At 37.1% G+C, this 13,028-nt stretch overlaps 1 long non-coding RNA gene across 3 annotated transcripts in view; it reads left to right on the plus strand.

The window, feature by feature from the left end:
• Nucleotides 1–13,028, plus strand: part of LOC136879122 (uncharacterized) — a 106,575-nt gene that overhangs the window by 58,638 nt on the left and 34,909 nt on the right. For all 3 annotated transcript variants that reach the window (XR_010860896.2, XR_010860897.2, XR_010860898.2), the window contains one exon: nucleotides 6,133–6,268. This is a non-coding gene — a long non-coding RNA (uncharacterized lncRNA). The remainder of the gene's footprint in view (nucleotides 1–6,132; nucleotides 6,269–13,028) is intronic.

Here is a 13,028-nt window from a genome sequence, read left to right on the forward strand (position 1 = left end):
TACAGAGGGATAAGTATACTCAACTCAGGTTACAAAATTTACTCAAATATTGTCAGAGAAAAATTATTCAGATATTATGAAAATGTGATTGGAAATGAACAACATGGATTTCGAAAGGGGCGCTCATGTGCTGATGCTTACTTTACCTTGAAAATCTTAGTCGAAAAACGCAGGGAATTTAACTTGGAAACTCACATAGCATTTGTTGATTTTAAGAAAGCCTTTGACCTAGTTAACAGGAACAGACTTCTTAATATCTTAGCAGAAGATAATGTCCCACAACAGTTAATAGATAACATATACAACATGTACAGTGACAACCTTATTGCAATAAAGTTAGGTAATCATCAGACTGAATGGAAACCGATCAGCAGAGGTGTGAGACAAGGTTGTGGACTTTCTCCTTTGCTGTTCATAATCTATATGAACAACATAATACAGGAATGGAGGCATGAAAGGCATGGATCAATCCCAGCCAGCAGATATCTCACACATCTAGATGCCATACTCTTTGCTGATGATGTTGCAATGGTAGCATCATCAGAAGATGATCTTCAGTGGTCAGTATTTAATCTACAGAAAGTCTCTTCAAAATTCGACATGATCATTTCACCACAAAAGAGCAAAATAATGGCCTTTAAGGGGAAGGACCCTATCCCGAGTAAAATCTGTTTAGATAATAAAATTTTGGAAAGAGTCAACGAATTCAATTATCTGGGATACAATTTATCTTACCAAGGAGAAATTGATATCTCTGCAAAAATAACCAAATTTACCAGAACAACAGGAATCATAAATCATATCATGAAGCCATCTCTTGTCCAGAAACACACTCGCTTACGTCTTTATAACACTTTAGCCAGACCAACCCTTTGCTACGGCAGTGAGGCATGGACAATAAGAACTCAAGACATTTCCAGAATTACAGCACGTGAAATGACATTCATGCGCAGAACAGCAGGCTATACGAAATGGGATCGTATAAGAAATGAAGATGTGCTTAAGGGACTGAATGTGAAATCAGTAATCAATTACATCTATGATTACCAAGAAAACTGGAAACGTCATGTTCAAAGGATGGAATCTGGAAGACTACCAAAGGAGATCCTACGCTATCAGCCAAGAGGACAGAGATCTATAGGACGTCCAATGAAGCGATGGAAAGAAAATGCAAGACCGTAACGGGCCACATGGCCCAGTACTTGGAAGGATGATGATGATGATTATGACATAACCTCTCCTGCCCAAAGGCCAACCTCACCTTCCCGAGATGAAAACCTGTTCCCAGCCCTGTTGACAGAGTCACGGCGGTATAACCGTTACATCCATTATGGAGGAAATGCTGTGATTTCAGCTAGTCCATTAGCTGAGAGGTGGCAGCCCCACCAATGGTCTTACTTCCTTCAGGCTAGCAACCCGTCGGAAGGACATTTGACTGCTTTCAAGTCTTGCAAAAAGTAAAATGCAAGACCGTAACGGGTCACATGGCCCAATACTTGGAAGGAAGATGATGATGATTGATTGTGTTTTATTCACTTATAGGGCCCTCAGTCAGATGAGTCATGAAAAGAGCATAATTTCATTTTTAAGTTACAGTAAATATACACGAAATAATGGGGTAATATTTTACCCCGCGCGAGCACTGGCGTGACAAATATCCGCGCAATTACTGGAGGGTTAATAAAGTGGATGAGTATATGTCCAAAAATCCATTAACGATTATTGAAGACGATTGTTGTGATACTATAGTTAACAAAATTGTTGAGTATGTAACAAAAGCTAGTAGAGGCTACAAATCAAAACAATAGGTAGAAAAATATTAAAAGAACAAGACGTTTTTGCCCATGGATAACTCCTGAACTTTTAGATCTTATTAACCAAAAATAAATTGTACAGTAAAATTAAGAGGCAACAATTTAGATTAAAAATGGGATGTGGTTATGTATCACAACAATTGAGGAGAGATTACACATGGGTGTGTAATAGGGTTACCAAACTTAAGAGAGAACTAGAGAACTCACACTATATTAATAATTTAAGGAACACAAGTAATCAGTGGAATGAGATATTAACAGGAAATAATAACAAAAGCAAGGATATTCATTTGAGAATACATGATAAAGTACCAGTAGTTACAAATCCAAAAGAAATTTCTTCAACATTCAATGAATATTTTACTAGCGTAGCAAAATATATGGCCAGCAATATCCAATTTAATGATCCTCCTAATTTGGGAAGTGGATTGATTAATTCTTTGTTTCTGAGTCCAGCCAATGAAAATGAAGTTGCTAATATAATAGGAAAATTAAAAAATAGTCATAGTGAAGACTGCTCTGGTATTAGCAACAATACAATTAAGAAATTGGCATATCATTTAATTCCTCATATAACAAAATTAATCAATAAATCTATACAAGGGGGTAAAGTCCCTAAAAGACTTAAAATAGCTAAGGTCTTACCTATCTGTAAAAGGAGGGGACAAAACTGACCTTAATAATTATAAGCCTATCTCTATCATTCCTATTCTGCTAAAAATTTTGGAGCATATAATTAAAGATAGATTATTGAAATTTCTAGATGATAATAATTTCTTCTACAAATACCAATAGGGGTTTTTACAAAATTCTAGCACTTACAATGCTGTTGAAGATATTGTCATTAAATTACAAGAAGCTTTAGATTTAGATCAGTTAGCATAGGGCATATTTATAGATACCAAAAAAGCTTTTGATACAGTTGATTGAGGTATTTTAATCAATAAATTTGGAAGCAGCTGGCGTAAGGGTTATTCCACTAGACTGGTTTATAGACTATCTCACAGATAGAGAACAATTTGTGAATTGTATGAATACCAACAGTAATTACCAAACAATCTCAATCGGAGTCCCACAGGGCTCAGTGTTAGGACCGTTACTTTTCTTATTTTTATTAACGATATTGGTAACTTACATCTCAGAGGTAGATTATCACTCTTTGCAGATTATACCAATATATTCTGTGCCAGTTATAACATTCAAGAATTTGAACAAAATATGCAGCATGATGCAAATTTAATTGAAATGTGGTTCTGAAAAAATTGATTTACAGTCAACCTGACAAAAACCAATTATATTTCATTTCATAAACCTATAAATAATTATTTTTTAGATTTACATCTGACGTTTTTTGGGCAATTAGTACCTGGAGTAAAGGCTGCTAAATTTATTGGACTAATTATTGATGAATCGCTAACGTGGAAAAATGATGTTGAATCTATCTGAGACAAACTGATCCCAGCTACTGACATTCTAAATAGACTGAAATACAAAGTTTCTCATGATTTATTGAAAAGTGTTTTCCAAGCACTAATTGAGAGCCATATTACTTATATGATCCACATATGGGCACGTTGTACTAAAGAATTATTCACTGAAGTTGTTATACTGCATAAAAGAGCATTGAAAATACTTTTTAAATTGCCTCTGTTAACTCCTACTGAACAATTGTACAGACTATGTAATGTTCTCTCACTTGATAGCCTACGACAGAAATCTTCATTGGTTATGATATATAAAATTATTCGTAATTTGGCACACTCAAATACATCATGTAAAACAAATTCTGTAATTCACAATTATAATACAAGAAATGCTAATAATATCCACTGCACTGTTATCCATTCAAATAAATATGGAAGTAATTCCATATGGTATTATTCTGTTAGTCTCTACAATAAACTCCCGGGAGATATAAAGAGCACCTCTTCAATAAAAATGTTCAAAAAGAAGTTAAAGAATTATATTAAGTTGAAAAATGTAGATTTAATAAATTTTGAAACTGGCTTTTACATTTTCCTTCTTGTATATTTAATAGTTAGTGTGTCTGCTTGTTTACTCTTACAGTGTATCATTATGAAACAATCCAATTATATAAAACATATACATATGATTATATTTATAGGATATATTAATATTTTATGAAACTAATGTAACTTATGTGTGATATGTAGTACTTAGATCTATTCATGTAACCAAAATTATTATTAACTGATTTGATGTAATACACTTTTATTACTGGAGTGTATTAATTTACTTTATAAATACTCTGTAGCCATGATAATATTATAATGTACTGCACCACAGTGACCTTTAGCTCAGGTGCCTCAGCTAATAAAAATAATAAAAACTGAGTAAGTTGGCTGTGCAGTTAAGGTCCTGTAGCTGTAAGGTTGCATTCCGGAGGTGGTGGGTTTGAATCACACTATTGGCAGCACTGAGGATGGTTTTCTGTGGTTTCCCATTTTCACTCTACGCAAATTTTGGGATTGCATCTTAGTTAATCCACCAGTGGTTGCTAGGACGAAAGTAACGCGAGTGGTTGCACGTTGAGCAAAATGCTCACAGTATGATATGATGTGTTTTCAATATAAATACCAAACAATTTCAAGCGTAAATGTATTAAAACATTACATGAACATGAGAATAAATCTAAAATCATTATAAAGAACACTAAAAATAACAAATAAAGTTACAACAATAGTAATAAATCTCAAATGTTTATAACTGTATCTAGAGAAAACAATTCCCAACTTTCTAAAATAGTGTGTGCATCTTTTGCAATGCCCCTTACACAAGGAGGATGAGTCACTATATTTTCAGCACAAGTATGTGAGCATGGATTCCTTTTTGGTGGGTGTCTGCCCCACTTTGTCCCCTTATCTTTCCCTATATAAACATTGTCACTAAACATGCGATTCTCATTTACCTCCAACATATGTTGTTCGCCAGCTACAGATTGCTCTCCAGGTATGGTTCCATCATCACAATCTTCTGGCTCGGACTGTTCAGTATCCGTATTATATTCACTGTGATCACTTTTACAGACTGAATCACTGTTTTCACTCTCGAATTGATCACTGGGAATTTCATCAAAGCAAGCTAAAATGTCACGACTTAAAGCCTTCATCACACACTAATTACACAACACATTATTAATACAATAAATTGCAAAGAACTATTTCAACTATGAAACAACATACAACAATAGCAAAACTATAACACACATGGAAATTAGCATTAACATGACTGGTCACACGTGAAGCAAAATGCTCACCGTTAACGGTCACTGATAATTCCTTCCTCCCTGTCCTTTCTCAAAGTTGCAGATATGCATTTCAATGCATTCATCCTTCTCTCAAAACTGCAGTACGAAGGTACAATAGGGTTTAGGTTCAAAACTACATGCTGTATAAAAGGGTAGATGATTTTCAATTACCGTGAGCATTTTGCTCATGCAGCCACCACTGGCGGGTTAAGGCCATGGCTTCTATCTTCCCAATACTAGCCCTTTCTCATCTTCCAGACACTCAAACTCATGCTAGCTGATGATGAGAATACTGCTGATCTTGTCTTTCGCTTTATGTGCGAGAGTTGATTAATCATGGATGTATAAATTTCAAGTGTTCTGTTACTCGGGGAACTTTTGATGCATTTGTGTCCTTTTCAGCTTAATACATTTAAAAAAATTTTAAATTCCTCCATTGAACACATCTATTTATTTTACTTTTTCATTTTTGTTTCCATTTAATTTGTTCAGTGAGTTGTATTTCCTCTTAAAACAAAAATCACCACCATCCCATCCTTGTGTTGCCAAGAACCTTTGATGTGCTGGTACGATGTTAGATCATCAGAGAAAAACCAACACCTCATACATATTTTGGCAATTTTAATAAAAGGACAACATGTGAACTTAATCCCTTGGTATCTAATACTTGGAATAAGTGAAATTTTTCTATGAAACAGTGAGTGAATTTGGATAGAAATATGTTATAAATATTTTTTATTTACTGGTTTGTGTTGTTACGTTATTATAAACTGTTTAAATTTGTTCTCTAGTTAGTGTTAAGAATGTAATTCCCCTTCAAACAACAATCACTACCACCACTGATAACTGAACAAAGTCGTAGGGCTTTTGCAAAATCTGGTACATCTTTTCCAAAGAGAATATTTGAGAGAATACAGTAATGGGATGTTGGAAAAGTTTCATGTTATCAAACTCTTTCTTTCTGTTTACCACAGTTCTGTGGTAATGTTGGAATAATGATGAAGTAAATACAGTAATTAGCTTATGTAAGACAATCCATTTCTCTTTCAGTTTCCTAGTTATACTCATCTAGTTCCATGTTGGTGACAACAGTAGCCTTCCTGTGGTGTACGCTTATACTTCTTAACTCTATTTGGATTACTATGCTATAAAGGCAACGCTGGTCTGCATTTCATGAGAATTACAGGTATGATACTTACATAATAGCAAACAGACAACAAAATAAGCAACATACAGTAAAACCTGCCTTTGGCGGAACCTTTATGAACTGGAAAACTGTCCATATCGGAAAATTTTTCTGGTCCTGTGAATTATGATTTAATATCCATGTAATTTTACTTGTGTTTAGCGGAACCTGTCTGATGCAGAAACAGAAGGAAATTTGACTACTAATAATGGAAAAATTATTTTAATTTTCTTTCTAACCCTTTTCAGTACATGTTTATTCCGAATAGATCTAAGATGGCTGAGTTAGCATTCGGCCAGGAAATGCCTGTCTCTGTGCTCGATGCTGTAACTTGGATTGCAGAAGCAGTGAAAGGAGTGTTGCCAAATACGGTATGTCAGTGCTTTCACAGAGGCAAGTTTGTCTCACACCCTGACAAAGGAACCATAACATAAAATACTGATGTGCTACAACAAACTCTCGAACAGTGTAATTTTGCAATCTCAGTGCAAAAGGTTATGCTGCCATTGATCTAGAAGTTAAGACAAAGGCGGCGTTAGAAAACAATGAAGAGTTCATCACCCATTACCTCCAAGAAAGAATATGGAAATGTCGACGGTGATGATGTTGAGAACAAAGACAATGAAGATGATGAAGACGATGGTTTATCTAAAGTGAAGTCCTACCAACATGCCTTATCAGGCTTAAAGTGCATTGTCTTTTTCACTAGCGAAAAATGATGCATAATTGTTTGATACTATTTGCCATACCCACATTTTAATTGAGAACCATGCTACCAGGGATAGTTGTGTCCAGCGTACAATTCTGGATTACTGGAAAAAATGACAGTAGTGTACAGTAATACTATTAGTGTTATTTCTATAAAATATTAAGTATGTATCTAATAAGTGTCTGCATTGTACTACTGTGCACTGTGAGGAAGTTCTAAGCAAGAATAGATTTGTGTCAGTACTGATGAAGTAAGTGTGTATTAGTGTCATTATTGTATCCATTACCACACAAAATCATATACATCTACTGCTGGATTATCTAATTGAGGTATGTACTTATGATTTTTATTTTATTTTTTAACCCAGCAGTAGTAGCTCAGGGTCTTTTGTGACCTGGCACAAATTTATTTTGTTTGATTGCGCTTATTTTTAAACTTAGAGACCTTGGCTGCCACATACCTTTCCCCACACTCCTTGCATTCTGTCTGAGGTCAGTGGCATTGTAGTGAGGAGTGTTCAGTCTTAGAAAAAGGGATTATTTTCCAGCTGTGCAGTAAAGTGTCTCGTTAGACCCCGCGCCACCAATACTGTTCATGTTCGTCAGAAGTACACCAAAATCACAGTCGCTCGCTCGCCGTAAGGCACGAAGGTCATCTGTGTTTGACATCGCGAACAGCGAGTTAGTTGCTTGTTCTCTCTCGTGGTGTACAGTGTGTTATGAGTGAAGGATGGTCGCCTCCAGCGGGGGGACAGGCTACTGACGAGTGATCAGATACTAGTAGGTGAAGAGGTTGAAGTTCATATGGACGATGATTCTATCGGCAGTTCTTCTTCAGAATCTTCTAATCAGCCGCAAACCCAATTACCACCGACAGATCAAATGGGACAAATGCCTCCGAATAGTCAACTTCCATCTGATCAACAAAGTGCTCAACTTAATAAAGTAGCCCAGGCTACAAATGTGCCAGAGTATTACAATAAGTTCCACTACGGCCCGTATATAGTGTTTGTGGAATCATCAAATGACAAAAATACCGGTCAGTTGCACCCTATGGCATTAGGGAGGCATTTCTATGAGAATTATTTAAATATAAAATCCCTGCAGCGTAAGGGTCGAAACCGTATTCAAGTGAGTTTTCAATCAGCAGCGCAGACAAATGCCTTTCTGTGAAATCCTATTCTTGAGACTCTTAAAGTAAAAGCTTATATTCCTTCCTCTAACGTATTACGTGTAGCCCTCATACGGGGAGTTGATAAGAATTTACAAGATGACGAAATACTCCAACAACTCGAATCAACTGTCCCAATTAATTGTAAGTTAAGAACTTCATTTTCCCGTATTGAACTGAGATTCACAATTAGAATTCAAGAAGGTTCAACCTATTCAATACAAAATGTGTTGTACAAGGTGTTCACAACATATTATTTATTATTACTAGTACCGGTTTCGACGCTTAATGGTGTCATCATCAGCTAGAAATCACAAAGTGGGCATAGTACATGTCATAAAAGTTATATAGATAATACATACATTGCAAAATACAAATGATAGGCTGTTTTCTCATTAAAAGCTAGAAGAATGATGTGTAAAATATGGTGGTATAGTATAACACATAAAGGCGTTATAGTCTAATGAGGCAAGTGAGTATTATACAATAAAATTGGCATGATGAATGCGAATAAAAGTCTTCATATGATAATAAAATGATGCAATAAAATTGTCCACTCTTCTATTGTTGTTCAATGGAGACATATATAAGTCCAGGGCCAGTGATGTATGTGGTTGGCAAGACCATCAAATATTTGTCTAAGGCCGGGACACCTGACTTTGTGAGGTTGAATAAGGTTGATTTATAAGGTTGTCTCAGCTCAACGTGGGTAGTGAAGCTTGTTTAGCGTGCTGGTTGTATGTTCTGAGGGGGATGGGTCCAGTTGGGAGAGGGAGCAGAGTTTGTTGTAGATATGGAGGAACACGGGGGAGGGTTGGCTGGGGGCGGCGGTGTGATTTGTTTGATGGATGGCGGCTGGGTGGCTGTAGGGGTGGGGAGTGGGAGGGCTCCACTCGATAGCGGTGACCATATACTTGCATGCCGGTCTTGATGAGGTGCTGGGCATCTTCTGTGCTGGGCATCTGGAGGAGCATCATGAAGGTAGGTCCATGGGTGCTGTGAATTCTTATGGCTCTACGTACATTGACTCCAGTTTTCCATAGTTCTTGGATTATTTCTTTCTCGGTGATATTCGGAGATATCCCGCGTAGGACGCAGCTGAAGACAGCTGGCTGGTGGTGAGACTTCGGCGTCTGGCGGAGATAGCGGTGGTGGGGTGACTGGGGTCTGCTGGGATGGGCGGGATGATGATGTCAGGCAAGATGATGACATTACTGGGGATGGGTGGTAAGTTGTGACAGTGGTGACTATGTCTGGGGAGGGGGTACATGTTGACGGAGTTATGGTTGTGAGGGTGGTTGTTGTTGTTGTTGTTGTTGTTGTTGAGAAGGTAGGTAAGGTTGGTAGGAGCGATTTCTGGTATGGGGGCACCTGGAGGATGGGGACGTGATAAGGGTTGGCTTTTAATTGGTTCAGGATGAATGGGGGGTTGGCACCACTGCGTAGGTTTTATTATGGATGTTTGCTCCGGTGGTGAACAGGCGGCGTTGGGCATCATCTCCTTCTAGTTGGACTAAAATGTGAGTAGATGGTGCTGCGGTCTGGCCGTCCTGTAGTCTGAAGGCGTTAATAACTGGAACGTTGGCTGCTTGGAGGTCTTCATATATGTGGTCTTTGGGAATGTTGAGTTCCACACCAGGGATGAGGCAGTAGGTCATGATGAGGGGAGGCGACTGCAAACTAGGCGTCTGCCTGATTATGTTTATATTGGGCCGACTGAGTAGGCGATTAAAGGTGATGGCCACCCAGCCGAAAAAGTTCGGGCATGTTGTTATGCGTTTTCGCTCCTGCGCTTGGAAGGTGCTCGATGTGTAACCTGATGTGTTGTCTGTGTTTTGTTCTGTCTTTCACAGTATGTGGAAGAGGAAGGAGTTTTAGTGAGTGCTGATGAATTAGAAGTAGTAGACTCTAACAGTGATACCTGACAGAGTGCTAATAGAGAAGTATTAAATATTAGTGATGATGATTTACCTCTTTCTCAATGGTTTTGGACCACAATAGGAAAGGATGGTGTTACAAACTGGATAAAAATTCCTGCTCCTAAAAACTCACCTATTTGAATCCACAACATTGTCACTCATTTATCGTGAGTGAAGTTCATAGTAAGAAGTGCATCATCAACTGAAGAACTTTTGAGCATTGTTTCCACAAATGATAAAATGTTGCAACTCAATATAAACTGTACAAACCTGGAAATTGAAAGAGTCAGAGGAAATTATACCGTAAAGTGAGGTAACTTCGGCCACTGACGAATAGCAACATTTATTTCCTCCTGCCTCCTATACTGGAAAAGATAAACCACTTGTAACAACTAAAATGCACATACAATAGAATGCTCTATCAACACTCGGTAGTCCAAATAACATTGGCAGGCTCATTGTTGAGTCAATCGATTTTTTCTGCAGCTCTAACAATTGTCTTCTCTGGTAACTGCAGAAAACAAACTGTTCTCTAGCCCCAGCATTCGATTCCCCATTCCAGTGGTTTATGCAGTCAAAATGTAAGTTCGTCTGGTAACTGATCAACACAATTTGATGCATTTTATTCAAATAGGTTTTGCAGGGAATAGTTTTGTGATAAAAGTTGTCCTCTTCCAGGGTAACTTCGGCCATGCCAAGAACGTACAGGAAAACATTACGCAGCTGTGGATATTGTAATTACAATCCTGTTTACTTCAAGAACACTTTAGAAGAGATTAATAAAGGCACAATAACAATGAACGGGGAAGTTTATCTCGACAGGGAGGGGAAAGACAGTTCCTATTTTCATTGATAAATAGACGGATATCAGTTGACATGGACGATATGCAAACGAATAACTTATCACGATATGAATTGTCATGAAGAAGATAATTATTTCCAGTAGCGTAATTTAGAAGAACCCCTCCCCACGACCCAGGGATATGCTGCAGGAATAACATTACGTAGTTAGCAGAATCTAAGACTGTCAGCTGTATTATGCATGATAATGTGTTCAGTACGTTATGCAACAAGCCACTAATGGCTTCGCTCGTTTTATAAACATACTCGTGTCTTAATTACCATTATAGGCGAGTTGCATATGGACTGTTTATGCTTAATAATTATAACTCTATTTTTTAAATACCGTATTCACAAATTTCTGTCGAGATGTCGCTTGACAGTTGAGTTTACTGAAGAGAGTGCAGAGCACATGTGCTGGGTTATTGATTTTCCATGAGTGGATCAGAGAATTTGACAATCTCATATGTTTTCAAAGCTTTGATAGATGTTTATCATAACCTAGCTCTGTTTCAAATACAAATTGTTAATTGTACAGTTGGTGAAGTGAATTTGCAGGAATGCGCCATGTGGCTGTTGAATATTGGAAGTAGGAGGTGCATTGATATTAATATGTGTGTTCAACATGTAGATTTTGCTATCCTTACCTAATTGGTCAAACAGTTGTACGATATCATAATTAAAATCTGAACTCTGATTGGTGGAACACCTGTATCATAATGAAAATCTGAACTCTGATTGGTTGAGAACCTGTATCATAATGAAACTTGAATTATAATGAGCCTCATTAAGATTCAGTTTTCTGGCATATAATATTTATATTTCGGTATTGTCAAGCATAAATGTTATTCCTATGCATGGCAATTTCTATTTTTATATGCTCTGAAGCTAATTAGTATTGGATATGTACATTTATTTTTTGATAAAATATCATGCTATTGAGTTGATATACCTAATATATCAATATATGAACAATAAAAATTAGTAATTTTGTTATTAGAGCAAGTTGTTTCTTTTTTTTGCTATTTGCTTTACGTCGCACCAACACAGATAGGTCTTATGGCGACGATGGGATAGGAAAGGGCTAGGAAGTGGAAGGAAGCAGCCGTGGCCTTTGTCTGGTGTGAAAATGGGAAACCACGGAAAACCATCTTCAGGGCTGCCGACAGTGGGGCTCGAACCCACTATCTCCTGATTACTGGATACTGGCCGCACTTAAGCGACTGCAGCTATCGAGCTCGGTACAGCAAGTTCAATCATAGTGGTCACCTGTCACATTGCACCAACAAGCGCCACCTGTCTAGGGTTAACCACCGTCATGAAATGGAATTCTGCATACAGTGGAAAATATTTCTGGTCTCTTGGGTTTCTGCTAAGGACAGGTTTTACTGTATGTAGTTTATTTACTAATATAATAATAACATTAGTATTTTTCACATATTTGTTTTGTTTTTTCTTCTGAGAAGACTGCTAGTATACGCGATGCGAAGACAACATCCATGAACTTTTAATGTTTTGTCTATATGTCAGTCTGCCGCTCTGTTCTATTTGATATGGACAAATACAGAAACTCCTAATCCATTTTGTATGAAACTTTCCACTATTAGAGAAATGCAGAATGTTTGCACTTTGCTTATGTCAGTCTGTTAAGCAGGAGCTGAGAAATAACAAGAATACCACATCTCAGCCATAGAGAAGCAAATAAAGAATTTAGTGACTTCCTTTACAGACCTAAATATCAGACTCAGATCTACTGTACACATATCATTACTTGCTTCTCACGGTGCCACCAGAAAATTTTACTCATTGGTTTCTTGCTATGAGTAGTGGTTGTGTTACATACTTTCTTGCCTTCTGCTTATTGTGCAGAATTTAAAGCCATTTGAACTAAATTTTTAACAACACATGTAAAGTAATGAATATCATATCTGGTTTTGTATTGATTTAATCATTTATAATAAAATTGTTTATAATAATTTATTTGTGGTGGTTGACCTATTCAATACAAAATTAGTGTTTATATATTTGCCATCTGATACTCCTATTTGAGTATTCATATTTCATGAAAAGATGGGGCTCTCAGGGTCCTCGCCAGCATCTAATGGTTGGTACAGAAATTTAA

Source organism: Anabrus simplex, chromosome 8 (genome assembly GCF_040414725.1).
Source record: "Anabrus simplex isolate iqAnaSimp1 chromosome 8, ASM4041472v1, whole genome shotgun sequence".
NCBI lineage: Eukaryota > Metazoa > Arthropoda > Insecta > Orthoptera > Tettigoniidae > Anabrus > Anabrus simplex.